This window comes from Megascapheus bottae, chromosome 7, assembly GCF_031878675.1.
Source record: "Megascapheus bottae isolate mThoBot1 chromosome 7, mThoBot2.hap1, whole genome shotgun sequence".
NCBI classification, from domain to species: domain Eukaryota; kingdom Metazoa; phylum Chordata; class Mammalia; order Rodentia; family Geomyidae; genus Megascapheus; species Megascapheus bottae.
In genome coordinates, this window is record NC_143515.1 from 44839254 (window position 1) to 44851096 (window position 11843).

An 11843-nucleotide genomic window follows, 5' to 3' on the forward strand; every position below is an offset into this window, starting at 1 on the left:
CCATGGAGAGGCAGGCCAGGAGGAAAATATAGTAGGAGTTTATTAGGGAGGGATCCAGGTTGTCTGCGGGAGAGGGAGAGAGGGGCTGGAGGACAGCATCTGGCACCTCTGGGTAGGTAGAAGATAGTGACAGGAGGAAGGGAGGAAGGGAGGAGGGGCCAGATGGGCAGTGAGAGTAGGTGGGTCCATCTGTGCCAGGGCAGGGTTGAATGGCAAGCTTCCCCGCAGGAAATGCAAAGGGGAATGCAATGAGGGGGGGAGCCGAGGGCCCAATGTGGATGACAATATCTAACAGCTCCCTGTTGCAGTATTTGTAGAATAGCATAACTTCACATGATGGTTTGCTTCCTCTAGGTTCCATAGGTCTGGGAATCTCAAGACCATATGTTTAGTTTACCTCTGTAGCATCTATCAGAAATTTACTTCCCTGAGATGCAGTATTAATTATAACGTTTTGGGAACAAAGAAGTTGATGTGTTCTCATTGCTTGCCTTGGAGAGAGTAGAGTGGGACGCTAGCTGACCACGCATGCTTGCCATCTTCTAGCCATATCCTTTTCAATGCCTGAATTTTTGGGTGCATTCTGTTTTCTAAGTCCTTCTTTGATAGCAATAGCATTTGAAATCTTTTGGGAAAGCTGCTGGTGAGGCAGGTAGAAATGTTTCAAGCCCTTGAAAATATGATGAGTGTTTGGAGTAGGGTCTAAAACATTTTCTTTATCCTTAATTAAGACCAAGATTCTTCTATTTCTAAAACTCCCCTGTGGACAAATGTAAAGTCAGATTACATTACGCTGTGATATTGTGTAGTTCCACATCCTTGCTTAGCCTCTGTCTAGCCTTTGCCTATCCTACTTTCTCACTTAACTTTTGCTTTTCCGCATAAATCATTTTCATATGGATCCTTGACTCCAAGTCTGTTCTTGAGGCGTAAGCTTCACAGGAAGGGTTTGCAAATGTTTCCCATGTCCTTAGAACAGATAGTGTTGACCTAGGTTGTCAATCAAATCCTAAATTATTTCTTGTTTAAACAGGTACAGGTGGAAAACTTACTGGAACAGCCTCAGTGATCCATCCATCCATCCAGTGGCTTTGTTTTATTTATGAGGGTTTGAACAGTTGAAGGGCACTTGCTCTGCTCAAAGTCACAGGCTTCCCCAGAAGCAGAATGACAACCTGGACTAGAATCTCGATATTCCTCACACTCAGACTCATGATTTACATCAGGAAGTTTTCATACATTTAAACGAGATGTGTGAGACATAATGAGAAGCCACACACTATTCAAACAGTCCTGTAGATAAAAAGAATTCATACAGACATTAAAAATAATTAAAATGCATTTGCAGGGAAGTGGATGAAACTAGAGCAAATCATGTTGAGTGAGAGAAGTCAAGACCAAAAGAAAGAAAAGGTGCATGGTATCCTTAATATGTGGATATTACATCCAAACAGTACAAGAGCGAGGACTCAATATTTGCAAAACCAATGCTATGGACATAGTATTGGAAATATAAACACACCTGCATAGACATAAAATTTATGACTCTATAGACATAATGTTTTATTACATAGATTAATATGTATCTATGACATATAAACCCTCAGCCTAATTTTAAATTATGTTCTAAAATCTAAGTGTCAGTGACTGTATATAAAGATTCCCTTCTTGAATACTTGTTTGTTAAACATGTCACTTAAAATATGATGTAAAAATCAATGTTAATAAATTCTCTAAAGTAAAAAAATAATTAAAATGTAACTTGAGGATATTTGGACTGACAGTAACCTAGTGTCCTTTCCTATCATTTATTCCTTGGTTTTGGTTTTGTGTCATTTCCTCTAATGACTCCAGAGAAAACAGATAACACATGGAACTGTAGTCTCTGTTGTGTGTGTGTGTGTATAAACATTTCTATATAAGGTGTTTTGTGTATATGCATACCACAAAGCACCAGAGCAAATACATTTTAATAAATTTTGAAATATTTGCAAAATTATCAGTAAACCATAGAATAATTGCTTCAAAGACTTTAATGAGTAATAGCTTCCTAGATCTTACTTGAGATGCTGCAGAGTGCCTTAAATATATTATACTCATGAATTATGATTCCTCCCAGATAATACATAAGCCCATATTTTTCTGCTGTCATCATTATTCAAAATGATGGACTCAACTTAGGATGGAGTTGATTTATTTTATTAGCTTTTCTTACTCAGATGATGAAGCTAACATGTATTTCTGAAATTTCTGATTAATGAAAATTCTCTTATAAAGAAGCATTACATCACCCTAATTTTTACTGTAAAATACTTAATTGGGCTGGTAAACACCATCCAATAAATACCATATATTATTCTTTCTTACACACACATGTTCTCACTTTTTCTCTCTCTTTTGTGTGTGTGTGTGTGTGTGTGTGTGTGTGTGTGCACTTATATCTGTGAATGTGCATGAGTTTAATGGTAAGACCATGAAATTTTATAGAAAGTAGAGAACTCTTGCAACATCAACTTCTTTATTAGTAAGGTATTAGCATTGATAGTTTTACTAGAAGCAGCCCAGGTTCAGAAATTTTAATATCTTGCTGTGAAGTATATTTCTGGTAGTACAGTGTTGTTTCACCTTGGGTAAAACCACATGGAGCAACAGGTAAAGTCAGAAGGGATTGATCTGGTAATTACACAGCTTCTACTGGGTAGAGGAATGCTGTCTAACTTTTTTTCTGTGGGACTTGAACTTTGGGCCTGGGCATTGGCTCTGAGCTATTCAGCTCAAGGCTTCCACCCTACCACTTGAACCACAGTGCCACTTCTGGTTTTTCTAATGGTTAATTGGAGATAAGAGTCTCACAGACTTTAGAACCAGGGCTGGCTTTGAATCGTGATCCTCAGATCTCAGCCTCCTGAGTAGCTAGGATTACAGGTATGAGCCTGGCTTAACTTTCATTTTTTTAAACTGAAGACTGAATACTGCCAGAGATCCAGAGCTTACTATTTACAGTTTCAGACAAAATATGTCACAGGAAATTGTAATTTGAAGGCATATGCATACAACATGTGAAAATCCAAAGCCTTCTGGTAAGATATCAAATCAATCTTTCCTATGTCTTATAGGAGGACAGGTAGTCTCAGAGCTATAATCTGCCCATCACTCTTATTGTCCTAGATAGAACATGGTACCTTTGTTGTTCCTTTAAGCATTTCTCATGTAGCATGGTCGTTACTCAATTCTCTTTTTTTAAGTTCTTTTTTTATTGTAATTAATAGAAAGGTCACAGTTATATTCGTCAGATAGAAGGTTCATTATTTCACATACACTGATACCCCTTCTCATGTTTTTGTCCCTATATCCCTACTCCCCCTTATTTTGTTTCCCCCCTTCCCTTTCCTATTTCAAAGAAACAAATAAATGTATATACAATATACCAGATAACAAGGTAAGTTGAATGAGTAAAGTTCTCTCTAAAATTGTGATAGTCCCTTGAGAAAAAATAGAATTTTTCCTGCTCCTGATTTATTTATTCAATAAATATTGATTTGGTTTCTCTTCTCTGTCACAATTATTATTAAATTGGTTGAGAGGTGAGGGGCAGGAAAAGTTAGTCCTCATCTCCACAGTGTTAACATGTATGTTCTGCAGAGCCTGCCCTCTACACCTGAATATTCTCAATATGGCAATATGGTATCAAATAAAACCTGCCACCTTAATCTTAAAATTCTTCTCTTATTATTATATTAATTTTGCTAAAATATTTATGTTAGCAGGTAAATCATATTTGCTTATATATCTGAAATCATTGTGTGCTTATATTTGACAAATCATCCATCATTTAAGGGTTTCCATATATACACACACAATCTCATACTAACTCCTGTCTTCAATAATATCTAACATGAGCACAACATTTAGATCATGATCAACCTTTGGAAAAAAAACAATATTAGATGAGAAAATATTATCATGAGAGGACCGGACCAATTTAGAGAATGAGAGAGGATGAATATGATCAAAATAGATTGTCTACAATTATGAAAGTAGAAAAGAAACCTATTGATATAGTTTGGGGAAAGGGGAAAGAGAAAAATGAATGAAATAAAAGGGGCAAGATTGATAGGAATATATTGTAAACATGAAATGTAGCTGTAGTAATTAAATTTCCTCTTGGTTAACTACTAAAAGCTAATATATACATACATACACACACATATACATATGCAAATGACAACATTGTCTTTTATCTCATCCTCCAACTGCAAATGTTTTTAATTGTATCATTTTATATGTGAACTAGTCTTTCCAGTTCTGGGTCAGCCAAAAGTTGGGAAAATTTTTCTGTGCCTTAAATAAGTGATTTATATTTCAGACTCCTAAAATATGATATAACTATATTGCTTTAGGTTTCAAATGGTAATAACACATTAAGCAAACATAATTGACAAACAGAAAACAATAATTGACTAATGAAACCAAAAGTTTCCTGGAAAGAAATCTTACTTCTATGGATAATGATTATTGTTTAACTTACAGAACATATACACACACAGACCCCCCACATATACATAAATGGAACTATATACTTATGCTCTTTAAGCTAATGAAAATTATACCTTTTTCTATTTTAAAGTGCAAAAAGTATTTCTCATTCATTTAAATGTATTCGTCCACTCCCACTCTCACAGTGTACTGCAGCTCACTTAATGTATTCAATATTCACTGACATTTAAGCTAGGTCCAAAGTTTTTCCATTTTAAGCAACATGTCCTGTACATACCAAGGATATACATTGTTTGTGTACTCATATTCTCCTTACCTTAAGATACATTTTCCGAAGTGGAATAGTTTCAGAAATGGATATAAGTACACTCAAATTTAAATTTTGCAACACAGTACCAGCTTGCCCGCTGGAATGCATGAGCCATTTCACACAACCATCTCTATTAGGGAGTTTTTATTTCTGGAAACCTTTCTTTTTTTTTTTGCCAGTCCTGGGCTTGAGTTCAGAGCCTGAGCAGTGTCCTTGGACTTTCCTCAAGGCTAGTGTTATACCCTGAGCCACCGCACCACGTCTGGCTTTTTCTATGTATGTGGTACCGAGGAATCGAACCTGGGTCTTCATGCATGCTAGGCAGGCACTCTACCACTAGGCCAACCTCCCGGCCCTTCTGGAAACCTTTCTAAGTGAGGAAAACTGCGGGTCTTCCTAATTATTGTCCATCTAGTATTTTGTTTTACCTTGCATTTGCATGCTCAGCAGTACTCCTTTACATGATAACTGTAGGCTTACTATTTTTTCCAATAGTTGACTTTATTTTTCTTTTTATTTGTGAGTAGATACTGAGACTTTGCCATTTAACACAAATGTGTTTTAATATGTAATTTTTACATGACATGTATGGAGATTGTGTATTGTCCTATCTGGAAAACAAGTTTCTCTAGTTTTCTTTTTATCTTTAATGAACATTGTTCATTTTCTCAATCAACACAGGCTGGTATCAACACTACAATATCAAAATGGAGACTGTTGAGGGCTTGGACTGAAGTAACTAGCACATTATTATGTGTTTTATGCAGAGCACAGCTCTCTGTATAGATTTTCAAACAAGAAAAAACAACCAATAAATATCAAGAATAATAATTCATATGATAAAAATGTCATAATGATGGCGGATACGAATGCATTTGCTGAAACCTTTTTATACATTTTGTGTTCTTTTGTTAACTACTCTGGTTACAGACATGCATAGCCCACACTTTAGTTTCTCTTCTGTGATCTTAAAGTAGCACAGACATTTCCAAGGATTCTGAGACATCTCTGGAAATATTTGAACAATCACAAGTTTTCTTGATGCTGAAGATACAATTCTTTTTGATATAGAGACAAACCTTTGTTTAAGGCAGCTGAAGTCACTTGCTTCCTACTCCTCTTTCCTGAGTTTCAATTTTCTCCTAAGCATGTTTATTCTCTCCATTGTGGTCTACTGATTCCTTTATCTTTGAAAGTTACCACATTTTTACTTTGTACTTTGTTTTAGGCAACTATTCATCCCTGTTTCTCTGCATTGTAATTATCTGTAAATGCTTGATCTTCCTAAGGATATAATTTTCAGACATGATGGGTTAAAGCTGGTTTTTTTCCCCAAGCATTTCCTAATGTGGGGACTTAACTTTATGAAATAAATTCTTGGATCATTTTAAATCTCTCACCTTTTCTCGCTTGGATTTCTGTATTCGTTTCAGGTTATGTCTCTTCCTATCTGTCTTAGTCCGTGTAGGGAAGTATAACAAAAGTCCATAAACTGTGTCACTTATAGCAATGTGTTTTCCCAGTCTTGGAACTGGATGTCCATGATAAAATCAGGTGATTTTATCACACCCAGGTCCACTTTCTGGTTACCTATCATCCTCTCGTGGCAGAAGAGGCCAGATTACTCTTTACTAAAAGGGCATGAATTCTGCATTATGAAAACTTTGCCCTCATAACCTCCATACCTTCTCCAAACGACCTTCTAACACAGCCACACTGGTGATGAGGTCTCTGCCTACACCTGTGGATGTGGAAGTGCAAACATCAGGACCATAGCAGCACCACCAAGCACTTAGCTGCTTTTAGAGGTTGGAGAGCCACAGTATAGTCTACTAGTCTCAGAACCCTTCATGAGAATTTCAGTTCTACTCACAGCAATGGGAAACACCAAAGCTGGGGATAAAATTGTAAGAAGAATAGGACTGGAAAGGAGATCTGGGGAAGACAGCCATAGGTGGACAGACACGGCATGGGCCACCAGAAACAAATGGCAGCATAAATGCAAAGTAAGGCAGAGGAACCAGTCCCAAGGAGTCTATTCAATTCAGCAGAAATTGCATCTACTGCTTGCTTCTCAGGACTAGCGGCATCCATCTGAATGTGAATACATCTCTCTATTTTTCTTCAGATCTTGACCTAACTTTCCCTTAGACCCTCTCTGTACTTTAGCTATCTCATGTTCTGAATCAGATCTGCTGCTCTTGCTGAGGTAGACAGGGCTATGTATAGATCCATTGTTCAGATTTGTGAACTTCTAAGTTCTGTAGATTTGGCTCAGGAGGTTGATAACCGATAGGGTCAATGCTCCTTTTGTATCAACACATCTTACTTCTGCCACAGATCACTGGCATGTACACATGTTCATGAACTCTGATACTTCACTGGAAAGATAGAGGGAAATCTAATGACCCTTACATGGTATTGGTAATGGGTACAGACAGGAAAGGTTAAACCTGCTCAAGAGACAAGTGATGGATAAAAGATAAAGATACTACCCCTGGGATGCTGTGTCCTGAAATCTCTTCCTATGCAATGATACAGAAAGAATTTTAAATTTAAGATAGTGAGTTTTCCAATCCATGCACATGTCCATTTATTTTCATCTTCTTTAGTTTCTCTCTGTTTTATGTTATTAGTATATTTATAGACAGATATATGTGGTTTTGGTGGTGTTCTACCTAATTGAACAGAATCTCTAACCCTGCTTTTTTTTTTGAGATGGTCTCCTGGACTTCTAAGTGCAGGCTGGCCTCAAATCATTATACCCTTGATCTTAACCTCCTGTGTAGCTAGGATTACATATGTAAGCATCTGGCACACAGTTATGTGGGTAAGTTTTTTGTGTTTGTTTGTTCTTTGCAAGAGAACTGGTTTATGGTAGACTCTTGAATAGACAGACATGGCACTCGAGGTTCCTGGAATGGGCATCTTGAAATGTAGTTTCCTAGATGCTTCACATGGACAACAGGAAAGACATACACAACCAATCAAAAACAAAACCAAAGCTGCTATGCATCTGTTTTTCTGAGGTGAGGAAATATGATGAATAATCAAAACCAAGTTAGAACACACAATTTAACAACTAAAGTCAAGATAGAGCAGTCAAGTAAGACAAACTGTGAAGGCTCAGCCTTCTGATAGCAGTCTTCTTTTTCTTTTTTTGCCAGTCATGGGCTTGAGCTCAGGGCCTGAGCACTGTCCTTGGACTTTCTCAAGGTTAGAGCTCTACCACTTGAGCCTCAGCACCATTTCTGGCATTTTCTATGTATGTGGTACCGAGGAATTGAACCCGGGTATTCGTGCATGCTAGGCAAGCACTCTACCACTAGGCCAAACTCCTGGCCCCAGTCTTCTTAATTGTTCATTCACACCATTTGCCTGGCTGCTGTGAGGACAGGCTGACAGCATGCTTCTTTAACAGAAGGCAGTAAGTAGTCAGCAGGTTTAGATGGAGCACTTGGGAAATTATCAACAACATGACTAGGTCAGGATTGAGGAATTGCACACTCTAAAATTGGCCAGTAGATGGCACTAAAGCTTCACAAACTGGACCTTTTTTTCATTTTTTTTTTTTTTTTTTTTTTTTTTTTTTTTTTTTTTTTTTTTAGTAAAGGATTATTTTGACTATCAAAGTTACTTCACCAACGGATAGCTGCTGTGATTGCTGTCTGAATTAAATTCCTACTGGAAAGTCGATCTAATGTACTTTGTTTCTTGGTTCATCAGTCCAGCCCTTGTAACTCTGCACTGTGTTTCACAGCACTTTTGGCTAACAGGGCTGTCAGACTAAAAGTCTGACCTTGTTGTCTGTACATAACATACTGGTAATTAGACATGCTGGAAAGACCACATCAATTATCAAAGAAAGACAAGTTGTTTGGTAAAAAGATGTTGTGGTATCTTGAGAGGAATTGATTCATGTTTAAGCTGCCCAAATTCAATTGAAAAAGTAAAATGAGTTGAGAGAGTTAATGTCAATGTATCCTAATTTCACATTTTGAAAGAATTGACTATATGGGCATTCCCTGAAGTTGAGAACACAGATAGATAGATAGATAGATAGATAGATAGATAGATAGATAGATAGATGGATAGCCATAGCTTTGGAACAACATCTGGAAATTAATCTGCTACTAACAAGGAGCCATTAGGAAGAAGTCTCCCAGCACAAAGTAAAACAAAAAGGAAAAGTGACTATTTATACAATAGAGAAGGTAATAGAAACAGGACACTACAGTGGGCTTACATGGTCAGACTATCTTGGGATATATTTCTTCTTTGGAAGTGCCAATCCTGAGGAAACAGGCAAACCACATTTGACAGGAGTAACTTGTGATTTAAATGATTGCTCCTGATTTCTATTGGACAGTGGAAAATAATCCATGCTGAGAAATGTAACACTTTTTGAAAATTAAAGAAACAGTTTGAGACTGAATTGGCCCAAAGAACTGCAGGTCTTATATTAGAGAGAAGAGAAGACAAAAATATGAAATTAGGGAAAGTATCAGAGAAGGAGAATATGAACATAAATTCTATTTCTTTAGTTTTCCATTTGAAATGTTTTAATAGAAAAATCTATGACTACATTAGAGACCATCCCTGATATTTTAATAACAAGGTAACTTTGGAGAGTCATATATTATCATTCCCATTTTACACATCAGGAAAAATAGATGCTTGCAGCCATTCAGTGTGTCTGCTGAGATAAGTAAAATTAGGCAATGTTTATACAGAGCCCAAGCTTATGTTTCTTCTACCCAAAGTGCCAGTTCTTTTCTTCTATGGCTTGTGAAGTGGAGAAACTTTGAAAGGGTCACAATTTTCTCATTCGTGAAGGCAGAAAATCATGTAGATTTGTTAACCGTGTCAGAAATATGTGGGAGTGATCCATGAAAAACACTCAGGAGAGAGTTTGTCACAATTGGGCTTAATGAACCATGAGTGAAAGTTTAAAGTACCTGGTAACAGTGGAGGATTTGGAAGGAAACCTGTCAAGCCTCATGGACTTTCCTATTCTGGCTGCCTTTAAACTGTGATCTTTGGATCTCAGCTTCTTGAATAGCTAGGGTTATAGTTACTGGAAAACTTTAGCTCCTGTCCCCACCCTAAGCTCAGTTCAGTTCCCTCAGTCTAAAGAAAGAATTTTGCCAGAGTCTAAAATCAAAAACCAGATTATTTACAGCTACTATCCAGCACCATCTGCTGGAAAATGGAGAGAAATAAATGAAGTCAGAAAACTTGAAGGCTAAAAAGATGGAGCAAATTTAGATTTTTAAAGTCAATATGTAATATGCAAATGGCTAAAGGAGATGTTGGGTAAAATAGTGTGGCAAAACAGGTTTGCTAAGAGAGGGTGAATGTACTGAGGCAAGACTTTGAAATGCTGAATAAAAAGTCAGATTGTGATGTGATAAACACATATGCAAGCATGCTTTCAAGGGAGGAAGAACAAATGAATAAACACACTCAGATGGTTTAAACTGTTAAAAATTATTTTTTGCTTTAAATACAAACATATCCTTCAAATGATGTACGACAGGTGACAACTGAACTAAACTGCTTTCAATAGATCATCGTAGATGGGAGACAGAAGAGTATTTTAGATGCCTTATACTTTTCTTCAGACACTGTACCATCTTTTAATTTTATTTATTTATTTTTTGCCAGTCCTGGGCTTAAGCTCAGGGCCTGAGCACTGTCCTTGGATTTTTCTCAAGGCTAGAACTCTACCACTTGAGCCTCAGCACCACTTCTGGCTTTTTCTAAGTATGTGGTACTGAGGAATCGAACCCAGGGCTTCGTGCATGCTAGGCAAGCACTCTACCACTAGGCCAAACTCCCCGCCCCCATCTTTTAATTTTAAATGTAAAGGTTAATTTAGGATAATTCTGGGCCTCAGAATCCCACTCCCTCTCTCAGAAATTAATCCAAGATATTCATGCTTATTTGACTTCATAATTATTTTCTCTGTACACAAATACGTGCTGTAGGTGTGCTATATGTCATTTTCTCTCATTCATAAAATTATATTAAGAAAACTGTTCCATGGGAATGGCGCTGTAGCTAAGTAGGAGAGGAGTAGCCTTGAGATGAACTCGGGGACAGAGCCAGGCCCAGAATTCAAGCCCCACAACCACCACCAACAACAACAAAAAAGAAGATTGTTGCATGTTTGTCATTTTAGCCGAACATTTTATATTAAAGACTTATAATTATGATCAATCAGAAGCCTCTGGAACATGCCTTAAGCTACAACTTATTTCAGAGTAATCTCATACTGGTGCAACTTGAAGATACAAAGTTGCCTGAATGTAACAGACCTATCATGAATAGGCATTGTCAGGTTTCTTTTTAATTTAAATGATTTACATTTTAAGGATTGGTTCATTTCTTAAGCTTTGTTTTTCTTCAAATACATATTTCCATGGGGTACAGCTGATCAAATATTTCTACCTGTCAAGGTCAATATGCTTACTGTAACCAGCAACTAGCACAAGTTCTCCCTCTTCAGAGATTGCTTTTCACATTACTAGACTATTGTAGTATTATTTATATTCTCATGTCTGTGTCACATGCTAGGGAATACATGTCATATTTCATCAGTTTTATATAACATCTATTTCACTTTACAATTTGAGATGAGGAACTCACTGCTTAAGAAAACCTAAGCCTGTGTTCTCTTCACCAGCCAGTCAATACTCACCTTTGCATTCACTCTTAGGATTCATTGCATTCACTCTTAGGATTTCTTTCTCTATTTCTTATTTTCTTTCTTTCCTTCTTCCTCCACCTCCTCTCTTTCCTCTTCTTCTTCCTCCTCTTCTTTTTCTTTTCCTTCTCCCTGTCCCCCTCCACTCCCCCTCCCCCTCCTCCCCCTCCTCCCCCTCCTCCCCCTCCTCCCCCTCCTCCCCCTTCTCCCCCCCCCTCCTCCTCCTCCTCTTCTTCTTTCTTCTTCTTTCTTCTTTCTTCTTCCTGCTACTCTTGAGCCTGAACATTGCCCTTGGGTCTTCTCAAGACTAGAGTTTTACCACTAGAG